Raw genomic sequence first — 16,995 nt, 5'->3', positions numbered from 1 at the left:
AAATATTTTCTCATTCCATTCCTGATCTATCATTATCACCTTCTGATAAGACTGTACACTGTACTTTATCAAATATCATTATTATTATTATTATCAAAATATATAGCCATAAAGGCCTACATGTAACACTTTTTATCTTATTTGCGAGAAGAGGAGGAAATATCATGGGAATCTCATGGTTTCTAAGACACAAACTTCTTCTGGATATCCCTGATGTCTCACAGACTGAAGAAGGAAAATGAATTGTGACGGTGATAGCAGGAGTCTTAGGATGAGGGAAGAGATGAGGATCTGATTCCATGTTTCAGAAGGCTTGATTTATTATTTTATGATATATATTATATTAAAACTATACTAAAAGAATAGCAGAAAGGATTTCATCAGAAAGCTGGCTAAGAATAGAAAAGGAATGGAATGATAACAAAACCTTGTGGCCTCAGACAGACAGTCCAAGCCAGCTGACTGTGATTGGCCATTAATTAGAAACAACCACATGAGCCCAATCCCAGATGCACCTGTTGCATTCCACAGCAGCAGATAATCAATGTTTACATTTTGTTCCTGAGGCCTCTCAGCTTTTCAGGAGGAAAAATCTTAAGGAAAGGATTTTTCATAAAATATGTTCTGTGACATCAAATACGTTGGTGTCCCTTGGACAGGTTCCTCATGGTGCTGTAGAGAAACGCTGTCACCACTCTGCTAATAAATTGCCATGATTTAAACTCCTCAGGGCAGGACTCTCCAGGCCTTAATGGAGAGTGAGTGGGCTTGATGCAGGACCCCTACCAGAGCTGCCACAGCCTGACCCCTCCTGCCACCACAGCGCTGGGCTCTGGCTGCACCCTGCACGCTCCAGACGGATTTTTCTCCCTCTCCTGCTCCCTGCCAGATCTGGACTCCAGAGATGCTGAACGTCAGCACACATTTTAGCTCCTGGCAGCAGTGCGAAAAGGGGATGCAAAACCTGCTTTAAAATATTTCCGCGGGTGGAAAAAAAAAAAAAAAAAAAAAAAAAAAAAAAAAAAAAAAAAAAAAAGTAGCGGCTTGGTTAGAGGTTAGAGGAAAAGGAGTGTTTGTCTCCCTGGGCCTGGGTGAGGTCCAGCCCTTGTCATGAGTGCAGAGCACTGAGGACAGATGGGTGCCCGGTGACCCATCCCAGATGGTGCTGGGCTCCAGCAGCCCCACGGACAGGCACCTGGGTACAGCTGGTGCTGACTGGCATCTCTGCACAGTCTGCACAGAGGAGCTCAGGTCTGAGCCACCTGCAGAGCCTGAGCTGTGCTCTCACCCTGCTGCAACAAGGCTGAAATCACCTGGCAAGAAAATCTTCCCTTATGCCACCTAAATATGGATTTTGTACCTTGCGTTTCCAATGTCTTCCCTGAGTAGTAAACCCTTCAGAAAATATGATGAATTTTGTATTTTTGCAAGAGTTCCACATTTCCAGCAATGCATATATGTATATTTATTAAATAAGCAGCTCTGAGAGATCCAGAGTTACAACGGGTTGGGTTTTACAATTAGCACCCAATTCCACTTTATATATTTCAAAAAGAAAACCCAGCATATCCTTATTATATTGTCATGGGGAAAAAAAGCACACAAAACCCCCCAACTAATCAACCAACTTCTAAAAAAACCCCCAAATAGTTTTTAAGTATTTATAAATTATTTATAAATTTATTTATAAATTATTAAAAACCAAAAGGTTTTTAAGTATTTATAAATTATTTTCATGTACTTCACCTCAATTCACCTGTTATGAAGGAAGTTGTTAATGGACAAATTTTGCATTAAATGTCAGACTGTTATTGACACAGACAACATCAGTACTGAGGCAACACAGATTATTATCTGAGCGATGAGTAGAAGATGAGGAGCAGCCAGAATAGATTTGACATGAAAAAAAATCATGTCAAACCAATCTGAACTCCCTCTGTGACAAGCCAACAGGCTTTGGGGATGGAGAGGAGCAGTGGATATCATGAATCTTGGCTTTAGAAATGCTTTTGATGTGGTCTCAGAGGGAACTTTCAGAAGCAACCAAGGTCTGGATAAAATTACCAGGTAAAAAGAAAATAAAATAAAAAAGTCACTGCAGCCATGGTACAGATACTGATGGGAAGAGACACTGAAGGAGGTTCTGCAATGATCTCTTCCAGGTCAATCTCTGTCAATGTTTTTGTTAAATCTAATGAGCCAGACACAGGAAATATATTTTGGAAGACAGGCTTAGAATTCAAATTCTTAGAGATGCAAACAGATAAAAATGAAATTCAATTAATTTCATGGGGACAAATGTAATATTTTGCATGCAGGTGGGAGTAATTAGCTTCACAGACAGAAATCAGGGAACAATCAGCAATTCTTCTAAAGTCAGCCTTGGGATTATGGCTGGTCACAGGTGGAAAGCAAGGCAATGATGCTGTGCTGTTGCAGGTACCTTCCCTTTTACTCAGCAGCAACTCACAGGGTTTTAGCTGGGCTCAGATTTGTACAAAACACTCCTGGAGAAAGGAGGAGTCTGTAGGAGATCCCTGGAAAATCTGAGCTGGGGAAAAAAACTGATAGAAAAGGATTAAACATGTTTTTTTAGTGTGAAGAGATGATGGAGAGAGCAGCTTTTAATTAAAAGAGAGGCTGCTGCTTAATGAATTCTTCATGGGTATAAACTGTAGCAAAACAGATTCATTTAGATTAGAGGAATGTATTCCTAGCAGTGTGGAGAGGCAGCACATTTTTATTGATTTCTTCTGGGTGGTATCATGATGGTCCTTCTGCACAATGAATTCTGCTGGCCTTCAGCTCATGAGTGGTTCATGAGGTTGGGACACAGCTGGAGAACCCACCAGGGATTTCACAGCTCGGTTTTTGTGTAAAGCCCATGGGTGAGCCAGATTTACCAGCAAACAGCATTTCTGCAGCAAAATTCATACTTCTGTAACTCGGAGCCCCACTCAAGTCAGCATGGCTATGTTTAGGCTCATTCCAGGTGTTTTAGGCTCCTTAAAGGCATTTTAGGAATAACTTCCTTCTTTTTACTGTGGAACTAATGCATATTAGTGCTGTCCATGCTGTGTGATCTTAAAGCAGGCACTACTTATTTTTTAATTTTTACTTTTAATTTTTAAATTTTGCTTCAAGAGCAGAACCAGCTTGAGCAGGGAGCTGAACACAGGAACAAAGGCAAAAAGATGTCAAATAAGTGAAAATGGAGCGAGGAATCATTGAAATTGTTGAATGAGGTTGAGGCAGTAACACAGAATGGTTTAAATGGATCTGTGAGTTTAAGAAATGTGTGAAAATATCATAACTAATGCAAATTTAGACAGCAATGATCTGCCAGGCTAATCTGGTTCCCACCTCTTACTTGCACTCACGTGTCACATCCTGCCTTCAGCCAGGTTGATGTTACCTGGTGAATTCCCAAGCTGTCACGGACACATTTTATGAAAAATCCTTTCCTTAGGATTTTTCCTCCAGAGAAGCTGGGAGGCCTCAGGAACAAAATGCAAACATTGATTATCTGCTGCTGTGGAATGCAACAGGTGCATCTGGGATTGGTCTCATGTGGTTGTTTCTAATTAATGGCCAATCACAGCCCAGCTGGCTCCAACTCTTTGTCCAAGCCACAAGCCTTGGTTATCATTCCATTCCTTTTCTATTCTTAGCTGGCTTTCTGATGAAATCCTTTCTTCAAGTCTTTTAGTATAGTTTTAATGTAATATAAATCATAAAATAATACATCAGCCTTCTGAAACATGGAGTCAGATCCTCATCTCTTCCCTCATCCTCAGACCCCTGTGAACACCGTCACACCAAACAGGTCTCACAAAGGTCAGCCAGGTTTGGGAAGTGTTGGAGCCCTGCAGTGAATGTGACACATGAACACACACTTGAATGGAAACAAATTCAGCTGTGGGATAGCTAATCTCACACTTCTGCACAGCATTTAATGTATTCTGTTCACAGGAGAGAAGGAATGTGCTTTTAATGAAACACAAATGTCAAAAATGAAATACTATTTTAGACGTTGCTGAAAGTGTAGGAAATACTGGTGGCACGGCCATGTCAATCATATCAACCTTTTCTTACATTATTTATTCCAAATAATAATGATAAAATCATGAAAGATATGAAACTACTGCTGATTTTTCTCTCTGACAAAAAAAAAAAAAAAAAAAACAAACAAAGAAACCACCAAAAAACAACCCCAAACCCACATTACAGCCGACCAGAATGGGGGAAGAATAGTGCCAGAGAGGTGGAGAAGGGGAGGTCAGATGTTATTTAATTACTTGACTAAAGGAGCTTTCAGGCCACATTTCAGCCTTTCGGCACCTAAATGCAATGTTTGCATTAAAATATAATCACTACCATTTACAAATAGAGTTGCTGTATCTGCCAGCCATGGTCAGTGAGAAGATGCTGGCCCATCTTTGTGTGGAGCCTTGTGGAGCTCGTGGTGTAACCCCTGAGTGCACAGGGAGAAAACAGGGATGCTTTAACTTAGATCTGAGTTACCCAGGGTAGATTCTCAGTTGAAATTAATCTTTCTCTCTCTCTCTCTCCCCCTCCCTATGTACCTAAGAAGATCCCTGCCTTCCTACCTACCTCAGCTGTGTGGTGCTCGTTTGCCTACAGGGCTTAAAACCACATCACATCTAAATCCAAGACATTTTCTTTTCACAATTCCAATATAAAATCAAGTCCATTACTGTCGCAGTCGAGGCGGTCACGACATAAAGCAGAGACCACAAGCAGTCTCAGTTGGTAACACTTGGCAACAGTTTATTAATGAAAATGGCTGATCTTTTATACACTTTCCAGTTGCTTACCCTTCCTCTACCTTAGCTATTGGCCACAATAATTCAATACCATGCCATTGGTGAAAAGTTACTCTGACTCCACCTAACTTTCTAAAAATGCTTCATCCAGCTGCAGAATGCTCTTATCTTCCTTCTCTCGATCTCCTTGGTTATGGCCTTGGAGAAAGCTCCTTATCAGCTTCTTCTTCTTACTTCTCGCTCCTTTAGCTAACAGGCCCGCTGCTAGCCCCTTCCACACATTACTTTCTTTTATAGAGCTCAGACAATTATTTCCATTTATAAATGTCTTTTGATGCATTTGTTCTTCCCTTTAAATACCTACAAATTGTGACTTTTAATCAGCCACGATCAGACCTGTGTTCTCTCAATGAGTAAAGTCTCAGTAAAGGATATACCTGGATTTTTTAGGCACACTGAGCATCTCTAATGATCTCACACTGCAATCAGACTCCTAATATAAAATTTCTTGTGGCACCCATCATGGGACCCCTCCTTTCAGTAGAGTAACTAACATTGTCACTGCTAATTTCAGCCTAATTTCTATTTACCTCAGTTTTAATTTACAAAGTCTTAAATGCTTTTGCCCTCAAAGGCTGAAGTTGTTGGTTGGAATCTTTCAATTACCTTTTCCTTTCATTGAAATGAAGAGCACAAAAGCATCATAGTGACTCTGAAGATAAATATATTCATTGAAATTATAATTAAAAATTATAGCACTGCAGGGTTTTTTTCTCTCTTAGCTATCCATCTCCCCTGTAAATACATTTATTTTCATTTTAAAAGCTAGTTTGTGTATATGTATGCATATTTATTTACATATGTATGATTTTTTTGTAAATATTTTTTAAAAATAGAAATACAAAAAGGTGCCTTTTACTGTTATGGTCTCAATGGTTTATTCATATGCCTTTTAGCACAGTAGGAAAATATTTTTTTCCCTATTAATTCTGCACCCTAAATCCTGCAAATATTGGTAAACCTAAAACAACTGCTGAGGGCTCCCCGGTTCTGTGCAATTTACTATATGTTGCCAGAGGACTCAGCACTTTCCACAGCCCAAAATATCTCCAAAAGTACAAATATTTCTTATTTATGATCTGCAGATATGAACCAAACACAGGCTTAAAACATTTTTTAGTCTCCTTATACTGGTATTTATTTTAAAACTGCATCTGCCTTTATACCTTGCCTGTTTGAAATAGTGTTTATTCTTTAAATGGTCACTGCAACCACAATGATGGTCAGTTGTGTGGAGGCAGAAGTGCTGTGACAATCTCATTTTTGGTGCTTTTTTTCCCTCATTTTGAGGAGGAAAGGGCAGGAAATCAATGCAAGACAGATCTGGCATGAAACCCACTGTGCATTTTCATTATGAACCTGTAACCTCTGAGACTTAGGAAGTAATACTGAAAGAATAGCCAGAGAGGAAACTCGTGGAAAAGTTTCTATTTTTCATCTGGTTCCAGGCTTTTTGTCTACTTGGAGATAAATAGCTGTGCCTTGGAAGAAAAGTGCCTTTTATTGAAAAATAAAAAGGGGGAAAAAAGGAGCTTTATTTTCATTCTAAGGATCTAATGGAGAGAAACAGCACATTAAAATGTTATTTTAATAAGTGCTGTCCTGGCAGGATACTCCTAAATAGTTGTCAGTGTCTCTCTCATTATTATTATTGGGCCTTGAGAAGAAAAGCTCAGTTATTTCTACATTTCAGTATTCTTACATTAGCAAAGAGCTCATAAACAAAAAGAATCCTTATTTATTCTAAATGACACACAAGTATGAAACCATGTATCCAAAGCTGTTAGAATTTCAAAGGGGAAAATGCAGTTTTTTACAGACAGGTGCCAATTCAGTGTTTTATTCAGATAGTATAGCTGTTATTTAATGAATGGTTTTATTAATTAAATATTCATTACTGATTTCTTGACCATTTCTACTTGTTTTCTTGGCATTTTAATGCACTTTACAGCTATGATCACAGAGATTTCAAAGGGTTATCTCTAAAACTGGCAAGAGGTTGAATCTGTCACAGTCCCATCCATAGCCAAACTTGGCAGGTGTTTATAATCTGGGATTTCCCCTCCTGCTTCACTCTTCCATCCTGAAAAAAGAAAGTGATCCTGGGTCCAAAACAGCTTTTGGAGATGTTTGGATGTGAATCTGCACTGACTCTTTAGGAATCTTTATAGGCAAGGGCAGCAGGTTCCCACCTCAGTAAGAGAAATCTCAGTACAGACTTTTCCAGCTCCCGCCCAGGATGGTGGCAAAAAATTGGTTCCTGATATGAAAATGTAAATTGAAGCCTGTTAAACAGGGAACAAATCAGTTCTATACATATTAAACAGTCTCTACACTACCAGGTATGTCAAGCAAAGGATTTCCTTGATAAAAGCATCAGGGTCTGACTGGCAGCAAAATGCAGCTATATATTTTAATAATTTTGCAGAAAAGATGGATAGCAAGATTACAGAATGTTCTTGTTTCAAGAAATCTGTGTAACAGTCAGGGAATATTTATTTTCATGCTGGTGGTTCAGTGGAGGAGAGTCTATAAATCTCATTTCAGCTTTCCCATTTAAACCCTCACACTGCCTGTAAACCTTATCTGTGATATTTCTGTAAAGTAAAGAAGTCAACACAGCCAATGAGAAACCCAGGGAAGGATCCTAAATTGGCAGGAATAATTGGGTTATGAAATTTCTGGGTTCTTCACATCATTCCCTGTGTATTCAGAGATGAGGACAGCATCTCCTTTGACATATGTATTTTCATTTCTTAACTTAAACATGAACCAATTAAAATGTCACAGTTTTCAGAGTGCAAGTTTGTAAAAAAGTTGATAATGAAGGTTTATTTGCTTTTCATATTCTGCCCAATCAGTACTAAATTTATATTGGTGTGACCCTGCTTGGGTACATTAGGAATGTTGCCCAACTGAATAAAATAATTTGGTGGTCTTTAGGTAATTGCTTGTGAAAAAGAAAGTGAAAATTCTCTACAGAGAGAAAGAGAGATGGCAATGCCAAGGCAGGAAACTAAGATCAGGTGAAAAGGATCATCAAAAAAGTTTTTGATATCTTCAAATATTAACATTGTAGGATGGAATTTTAAGGAAGAACTTGTGTGGGAAATGAGCCTCAATTTGTGCTGGGAAAGCACTCAGGAGATAATCAGATGCACAGACATTCTGCATCTTGAGCTGCACGTGGCCCCACAGATATTTCTATTGTCACGTCTCAGCCAACACTAAGAAGGGAGGCCTCTAATCATTTCTCCTCGTTATTATATCAAACCAGATGTTTCCAGCTGCAGAAGCCCTGCTCTCTCCTTGCTCTCTCACAGCCCTGGTTCCAGCAGCACTGAGGCTGCCTGACCCCTCTCACGACCCCACAAGGTCCTGGGTTTGATGAGGCAATGTTGGAACCCTGGATGCTGAGAATTCCAGAATTTCTGCGCTGACAGACACTGAGACAGAGTAAAGATCCATTCTGAATTAGGTGAAGTGTCTAAGAGAGGTGAAAAGTCTGTGAGGCCAAAGCTGAAGGAAAAACTCGCATGCCGAGACAGCAAGGAGACAGAGAAAGAAAAACAGAAAAGACCACAAGGTCGATTTGCCCCCGACTTAGAAATTCCTTTGATAAAGAAGAACTGGTGCTAAATGTCACACGGAATGAATATGTATGAACTTATTGTGAAACTGTATGCATATGCATTTGGAAGGGGGATAAAAGAAGACCCAAGGTCTTCAGAGGTACGCATGCCTTGTTGGGGGACTTGCGTCCGGCGCGCGTCGTAAATAAACATACCGGGCTTTACAACTTTTATAAAGTTGTGAGGTTTCTTCTTTTCTCCGCAAAACAACACTGAGCCCCAGGAGAGCACTGCATTGACCTGGGGCTGTGGAGAAGCTTCCAAAATGGAATGACGGAACTGGGATTGTGGGTGCGGCGTTTGAATAGGAGGGTGTAACATCACAGGGTAGAAAACATAGAATTTAAGGTTTTATAATATAGTTCTGGTGTTGTAGTCTTTTTTAAGCATCCACTATGGGCCATGGTCACAGAAAAGATCCTGAGCTATTGGAGAGATGATCTGATCGCACATGGAATGTTTTTAGGGGGAAATCCCAGTGTTTTGAACAAGGCAGATGCTTTTCAGGGAAGAAAGGCGTGTTCTCTCTCCAGCTGTGGTGTCTCTTGAGCAGCTCTCCACTGGAATTTCCCAGGGCCAAAATGAAATTTTTATATATCTGTGCAAAATCTCTGGGTTTGTTCTTTGCTTGCAAGCAGAGTAAAAGTTTATTAAAGAAAAAAAATTAAATTTTCAGCTATTCTTCAAATATCTTGAGTTGTTCCACAGAATAAATTCTGAAATAAAATATCATACGAAATTAGAAAAAGGTGGAACTTACTTTTTTTATTACTCTGCCCAAAAAATTATTGCAATATACAGATTTGAGCTATAGGTTTAATTGTATTTATGGTCTATTCTCTAAGCTTGATTTGCCTCCCAGGTGGTGTTAGTCAACGCCAATTTGCATTCTGCATTGTGACGCAGGCTAGAGCAAAATAATAATAATAAAATAATAATAAAAGAGGCTGGTCCTTCTTCTTCACCACCTTCTTCACCTTCTTCTTCATGGGTTTGGGTGGTATTTTGTAATTGGACAGAAAGGTCCACACTGGGGGCCAAAAGGGATTAGTTATTGGGTTAAAAGTCAAAATAATTAAAATGTCAATTCTTAATTGGACAGTTTAGCCTTAAAAGACCTTGTAGGGACAAATTCAGGCTCATTTTATAGCTTGTTAGTGAAATTCTGCAGAACTTGTGAGACTATGATATAGATAAGAAATAATAATCACCTGAGTCTGAACAAGAAATATCATCTTGAGCACTTTCAATCCCAACCTTAAGAGAAAAAAGAAGCCAAGAACTGGCAAGGCAAAGCAGTCCATGAAAAGTTTACACCATATATTCATTTTTTTTTCAGCCCTGCAGTTCTGCCTTAGCACAGCTTTGCATAGAACTAGAGCTGCACCCCCTTTGAAGAGCCTAAATTAACTGCAGAAAAAGTCAAGAGAAATCTTGCATTTTGGGGAAATGGCTGAGCTTTTGTTCTGTGGTGAAATAAAAGAAGGATTTTTTTCTTTTGGTTTGGTCATGGTTCCACACAACAGAAGCCTGATCTGCAGAAGTACAGCCTTATTGTAAATCTGTGACATAATTTACACAAAGAGAATGTTTCTAAGTTATTTTGAATATATTGTCAAAAACTGTCTCCAATGCATATCAAAAGAGAGTAGAAAAAAAAATCACTCAACTGAAAATACTTAATAACTGATAACTGCCCAGAGGCTGAATTCTTTAAATAAATAAATAAAATATAAAAAACCTTGCATCACCTGAACAGCACATGACAGGTCCTATTTCTAATTAAAATTTCCACTCAGAGCCCACAGAAAGTAAATGAGATTTGGGCATTCCGTAGGCCTTTATAAAGGCTCCTGTTCAATTCATTAAATGCAGCTAATAAGTTTTTTTTTAAACAAAGGCTCTTCTGCTGTCTTGTCACTTTAGATTATTAGCAACACACATCGTGTCCAAGTGCAGTGCAGCTTGAAGACCTGCATTAAGTGCCTGGATGGCTGCTGGGAAGGCTTGGATGAAGCTCATGGACAGAGAGATCAAGAGAAATTGCTCTGACAGCAGGGCAAAGTTGGGAGGAGCGTTTTGTTGCGTGCCACTCAGTTCTTCATCACCACGTTTGGCAGTTTCTTTTTGTTATGCCCCAAAGCCAACCAACCACCCCACAGCACGATGTGGACCTGGAGCAGTCAGTGTCACATTCTCATTTTCTGAAAAATCCCTTTGCCCAGGGTTTTCCTCCTGGGAAGCTGAGAAGCCTCAGAGAAAAGGAAAACAATTCTTATCTCATTTGCTTCTCCTGTGTTGTGCTCATGTGGAATGTGTTTGGAGATTGTTCACCCACAGGTGATTGTTCCATTGCATTCTGCTGGGAGTTGTTTTCCTTTTGCAGCCAGAGCAGAGTTTAAGGGAAAATAAAACATGTAAAGGATTCAGGAATATCCTTAGGAGTAACCTGTGGGTCTGCTGTGGCTGTGACACACAATTCACACTCTCATTCTCTCTGTGCTGAGCCGTTAGTCTGTATCAATAATATCCTGGTGAAGCATAATCCAGTGTGTGGAGTCTTGTCCCCTGACTGCCAAAACCACGTTGCTGTGAATTTCTTTCCCAGGCAATGGTCAGAAGAATGGGTGTAATCACTGAGTTGTCTTCCCTGGGGAATTATGGGGAGGGGACACTGCTGGGAAATCTGTTGGAATAAATTAGCTTGCATGGTCACCCTGAGCAGACAGGAATGGCAGAAAAACCAAGAAATGAAAACTGAAATCTGATTGAAATCTCTGTCCTCATGTTAGCGGGGTGCTGGAATAGGAATCTGTGAACAGGAGTCTGGGAAAAGGAAAAGTGGCTCATTTAACAGCAAAATGTTAACCTGGGTTACCTGATGGGTTTGCACCCCCAGGAAATGAAATCCTGCTTCCCTCAGTGATAACTGTGGTGGGAGGAGAAAATCTCTTTCCTCCGTCCACACAGAGTGAAAGGCCACAGCAAAACCTGCACTGTGAGACAAACAGCTGAGGGAACTTCAGGTCCTTGCTATGCTTGAGTTATTCTTATTTATAATGAAAAAGTAATGAGAAGCCTTTTTCAGCAGTTATCCAGTTATCAGTTCACACAGTTTTAAGGCACAACAAGCCCAAGCCAACCAACCACCCCACAGCACAATGTGCAATGTGGACCTGGAGCAGTCAGTGTCACATTCATATTTTCTGAAAAATCCCTTCACCCAGGGTTTTTCTCCTGGGAAGCTGAAAAGCCTCAGAGAAAAGGAAAACAATTCTTATCTCATTTGCTTCTCCTGTGTTGTGCTCATGTGGAATGTGTTTGGAGATTGTTCACCCACAGGTGATTGTTCCATTGCATTCTGCTGGGAGTTGTTTTCACTCTTTGGCCAATCAGGGCCAAGCTGTGTCGGGACTCTGGAGAGAGTCAGGAGTTTTCATTATTATCTTTTTAGCCTTCTGTAAGTGTCCTTTCTGTATTCTTTAGTAAAGTATTCTTTAATATAATATAGTATCATAAAATAATAAATTAACATGGAGTCAGAGTCATCATTCCTTCCTGCCACGGGGGTCCCTGCAAATACAATAAGTCAGAGTGTCTCACATCTCTCAGGTCTGTCTGTCCCAGCTGAGTCTCTCCCACAGTTCTCTTTTACTTCTATCTATGATTTTACAAGAGTAGCAAGGCCCTTATTTTATAAGGTTTTACCTATATGCAACAGCTGATTGGAGAAGATTAAATTAAGCCATCATCAGAGACTGTTAATAGTTGAAGAAGAATAGTAAAAGGTTAAGCAAGGAAATGTTTTTTCCTGCATAAAATACCTGTCCCTGTAAATTAGTATTAGAAATGGAATTCTCTTCACAAGACATAGGCCTCAGATATCTAGCATACATTAAATAACCCTGGGAGTCATTAAAACAGGAGGATGTTCCTTTCCCTGCAATAGAAAAATAGCATTCCCCTGGGTGCTCATGATTCCTGAACATACACAGTAATCATGAGAATGAAACTGGATTTTCAGAGTTCCTTGACTGAATTTCTTCTCTAACAATTGAGCAGCTGTTCCGTGGGTGAAATGTTCCGGTAAAAGCTTTTGAGTATGAAATTTAGTGAGGAACAGGAGAAATCTGAAGTAGAACAGTTTTTTCATGAGTGAATAATTACTGCTCAGTTTGCAGTCCTCAATACCAACATGACTTCCAGAGAGAAGTCTGACCTTGCTTTTTGACTCTCAAGCTTTCCTTTAAAATAAAATAAATAAAAAACCAGAAAACAAACAAACAAAAAACCCCTACAAAGCCAACAAAAAAAACTCCTAAAACCCAAGACCCCAAAAAGCTGAGGGAAATACAGTACTGATATACCATCAAATGATATAATCCCTTTCATGAAACTAGTCAGCTTTTTTACTACTTTTTACTTTTTTTTTTTTAATTTTTGACTACTTTAGGTCCAAAATCAAATTCCTTTCTCTGCTTATTACAAAATGTTTCTAGTTTGCATCCTTTCCTATTCGTAAGTGGATTGTATATTCATTTAACCCCTACTAGTCCATCTTCTAACATTGTCCTTTCACTTAAGCAGTTTTCACACTCTTTGTTTTTATCTCTCTCTTCCATGCATGTATTGTTTATCCCTTCATTTCTGTTCTGTCAAGCCAGACAGATTTTTAATAGGTTTTGGAAGCTGATTCCACATCTCCCTCCTTATCCTAATGTCTCGTCCCAGTTTGATCTTGGATAAATGCAGCCATAACAAGAATGGCTTTAAACTGAAAGAGGGTAAATTTATACTGGATAATAGGAAGGAATTCTGCCCTGTGAGGGTGGCACAGGGTTCCCAGATCATGGATAGATATCCTTGTTGGTCAGTGGAATATTGGAAGTACCCTAAAATTGTAAATTCTACACACTGTCACAACAGATCTTAGGTGAAACAAACAAACCTCTGTTTTCATAGAGAGAGCATCAATGATGAATTCAGACACAATTCCTAATTCATTGATGTCTGGAGGTGCAGAGATGAACCCACGTCTCATTTCAGTAAGGAAGAATAAGGAATTTAAATGGACTCATTTGGGTTTGAAAGCATTCACTGCTAGAATCATAAAATAGTTTAATTTAGGAGGGAACTCAAAGCCACCCACCTGCCCCCAGCTCAGAGTCTATCAGAGCATGATATTCCTGCATATTTTCTTTTCCTGCAGAGTTGTGTGAGCTCAGTTATTACTGATGAGAATTCCACTCATCAAAACATTCAAGCTTCAATATTCACTGAATTCACTAAAATGGATTTCAGATAGCATAATGGAAAATCTGCAATTCCTGCTGTGTTGCTTTGCTATATAAACCAAACTGCTAAGTAGTAGAAATAATGCTCCATGCTTACAAACCTCATCAGAAGAAAAAAATAAAGAGAAAAAAAAAAAAGAAAAATATCTGCCATGAACTATAGCTACTATGAACTTGTAATGGATCTGCAAACCAAGAATTATTCACTAAAGTAATTTGTGAATAATTTCACATAATGAGTAAATATTCACAGAACACCAACAGGAAAGACAGTGAAATTCATCAAATAAAATTATTTGCTGCAAATCACTCATTAAACTCCTGCCTCTGAATAAAACTTCCAAAGCATTTGCTCTGCTGTATATCATTCAAACAGCTTTATATCACTGATTATTCCATTCTAGTCCAGATTCCTTAAATTTAAAGTATCTCTTAGAAAATGCTGTGAAAAAATGAAGCTATTTTAAATGAAATCTCTATTCTGAACATCTTCTGTTTCAATTAATTATCAGATTACTCTCAATGCAAATTTAGGTTTTCTGGGTTTCTTTGTAAATGATAGAAAAATGTGAAAAGCTGAACACTGAGGTTGAGGAGAATATCACGAAACTCCTTGGGGAAAACAAACAAGGGGAACAGCAAGATGCAGACTAATTTCACCTAAACTTACCCAAAAGTATTTTTCCCTTACCCTTCTCTCATCAGAGAAAAGTGACACTGCTGAAGTTGAATCAGTACTAAAGGTCTGAGTTGACTTCTGTTGATTTCTGACTGGTCTTTATGTTCTTTCATTAAATAGAGAGCATCAGAAAACTGAATAAGTATCAAATAATTAAACAATTAAATACAATTTAATTTAATTTAAAATTAAATAATTAAACAATTAAATAATTATTTTTAATAAATCTTTATATTTAATATAAATCGTCAAATAAATAGAATTAAAATTAAAAACTGCTCATGGAGAATGAGCCACATGGAAAGTTTGGAGCAGGTAGGCTTCCCTCATCAGCAGAGCTGTTTTGCCATTTCAGTGCTGTTGTCCCATCTGTGCCTGGGATTCCAGGAAAATGGCACAGAACATAATTATGGGCCTCATTAGGAACCACCTCTGGAAAACTCTGTCCTGTTCAGAAGGATTTAAATGGATGCAAATTTGATGAGAATTTACTGAGGTCAAATTAGTGCTCCTGAAAGCAATCCAGTGCACATCTGTGAAAATATTAAAAAAAAAATTCCCTTTATTTCTACTTTTAGAGCTCTGTTCAAGTGATCTGATGAGGCCAAATGAGGAAACCCAGAGATATGGAAATCCTTTCTTGGAAACAGTCTGAATCCAACCTTTGATTCCGTGAAAGTAAGCTGAGAATGTGTGTCAAGGAAGGCATTTATGCATCACCATTTTTGTCAATCTCTTTGTTCTATATTTTCACTCCTAATTAGAGCATTTTCACTGGGAAGTCTGCATGCAAAATGACTGCTCATGATGTGTTAAAAAAAAAGGAAAAAAAGATAAAGAAAAGAAAAAAAAAGATAAAGAAAAGAAAAAAGATAACAAGGACCTGGAGAACATACAGGGGAAAACAGAAAATAAGAAAATGAAAAAAAAGGAAAAACATAGTGAAAAAGGAAAATAAAAACATGTGGCAGAGGTGGTGTTGGAAAGGAACGAGAGATCAAAGAGGAAATGTTTGAGAGGTTCACAAACCGCAGGGAAGTGGAGTCATAGAGAAGTGATCAGAGAAGCAAAACATAGATTTTTTTCATAAAATAGTATTTAAAATACTCTGATATTGAAAAGTGGTAGCAATCTTATTTTGTTAACATTTAACAAAGTTAAATTTTCGTAACATTTAACAAAGTATTAAAAATACTCTGATATTGAAACATGGTAGCAATCTTATTTTCTTAATATGCTTCAATCCATTTTTTCCATATGAAACTTCCACTCGGAATCTCAATTAACCACAGAGAATTTTAACAGTCCGTTTTTCTACAAACTGTAATCCCTGACAAGCCTCAGACTTGGATTAACAATAACATTGAGTCCATCATTAGATTATGTCTCTACTGTAATTTTTAGAGCCTGACAAAGTAGAATCCTGGTAGCAATGCAGATAAAGGCTGATTTTTAAGTAAATAATTCCTTTTACATTAATATTATGCAACTTCAGTTACCTCATGGCTTGGTCACTCAAAGAATATTTATGGCTCAAAGTTCATTGGTACGAGTGAGGAATCAGCACTTTCAGCACTGATAGTTGTACCTCTAACCTCAGTTCTTGGAAAAACATGAAATTGCTTTTGAGTGATAAAAATGTTAAAAGGATATCCACTGCCCTTTTCTGAAACAGTAATCAGTGGAATAAATAATAAATCTTGCAGTAGAATAAAGCTGTATATTAAATTAAAAATATGGAGCATCATGCAATTGCAAGTCCAGATCTGCAGTGATGTTGTAATTTTTTAACCCTCTCTAAAATATTGAAGCATTGTGTGGAAAAGAAAATCCCTAACCAAAGAACATTATTAAAAATCATACTTTAAAAAAGAGGAGTGGGATAAGGAAAGGAAAAAGAAAAAGGGAAAGGGAAGGAGACTTGTCCTTAGATTCTGTGAAGTAGAAGGGGTGAAATGAGTCCACAAAGAGGAGCGTCTGCTCCCTGCTTTGCCCACAGGCTGGGAAATTGCAGTGCAGGGCGAGTTTCACTAAAGAGCAGTGATGAAATGGGTATTTCTGACCCACAGCATCCTTCAGCCCAGCCCAGCCCGTGACCTCCTGCAACTCCACCTGGCAATTCCTCACCAGAGAGAACGGCTGTGAGCTGATTCATTCTCACCAGTAAACTGCTCTTGGCTGATGACTGTCTCACAGCTAGATGTGATATTTAATGCTAAAATCATGATTCATAATGAAGTGCTCTATCGCCCTTAGCTGCCCTGCAGTCTCCACTCCAGTAGTGTTCCCAAGTCACTGTGTGATTGGTTTCCTTTCACCCTCTCGTAAACAATGTGCAATTCCTGCAATATTTTTTTTTTTTCCATTACTTTGATTCCCCTGAGGTCCCAAAACTCCTTCCACATTCACTGAGTGGGTATCTTCAGCTTGTTTTTTTTTCCTTCGTGGCCTTGGCAGCATATTTCAAAATCTCATTCCTGCGTTGCCTTGGTTTGTCAGCAGTGAAGGTCTGCACAGAGAGAGTACATAAAGCAGGCTGTTAC

General features: G+C 38.6%; 2 long non-coding RNA genes across 2 annotated transcripts in view; one reads left to right on the top strand and one right to left on the bottom strand.

The window, feature by feature from the left end:
- Nucleotides 1-990: 990 nt before the first annotated feature.
- The window catches only part of LOC132072769 (uncharacterized), a 753,957-nt gene continuing 737,952 nt past the window's right edge, over nt 991-16,995 (bottom strand). Inside the window, exon 3 of the long non-coding RNA XR_009418384.1 lies at nt 991-1,043. This is a non-coding gene — a long non-coding RNA (uncharacterized LOC132072769). The remainder of the gene's footprint in view (nt 1,044-16,995) is intronic.
- LOC132072768 (uncharacterized) overlaps nt 991-16,995 on the top strand; it is a 753,957-nt gene continuing 737,952 nt past the window's right edge. Inside the window, exon 1 of the long non-coding RNA XR_009418383.1 lies at nt 991-1,036. This is a non-coding gene — a long non-coding RNA (uncharacterized LOC132072768). The remainder of the gene's footprint in view (nt 1,037-16,995) is intronic.

Source organism: Ammospiza nelsoni, chromosome 4 (genome assembly GCF_027579445.1).
Source record: "Ammospiza nelsoni isolate bAmmNel1 chromosome 4, bAmmNel1.pri, whole genome shotgun sequence".
Classification (NCBI taxonomy): domain Eukaryota; kingdom Metazoa; phylum Chordata; class Aves; order Passeriformes; family Passerellidae; genus Ammospiza; species Ammospiza nelsoni.
The sequence above is the reverse complement of the archived record's forward strand: the minus strand, read 5'-3'. Positions and strand labels throughout refer to the sequence as shown.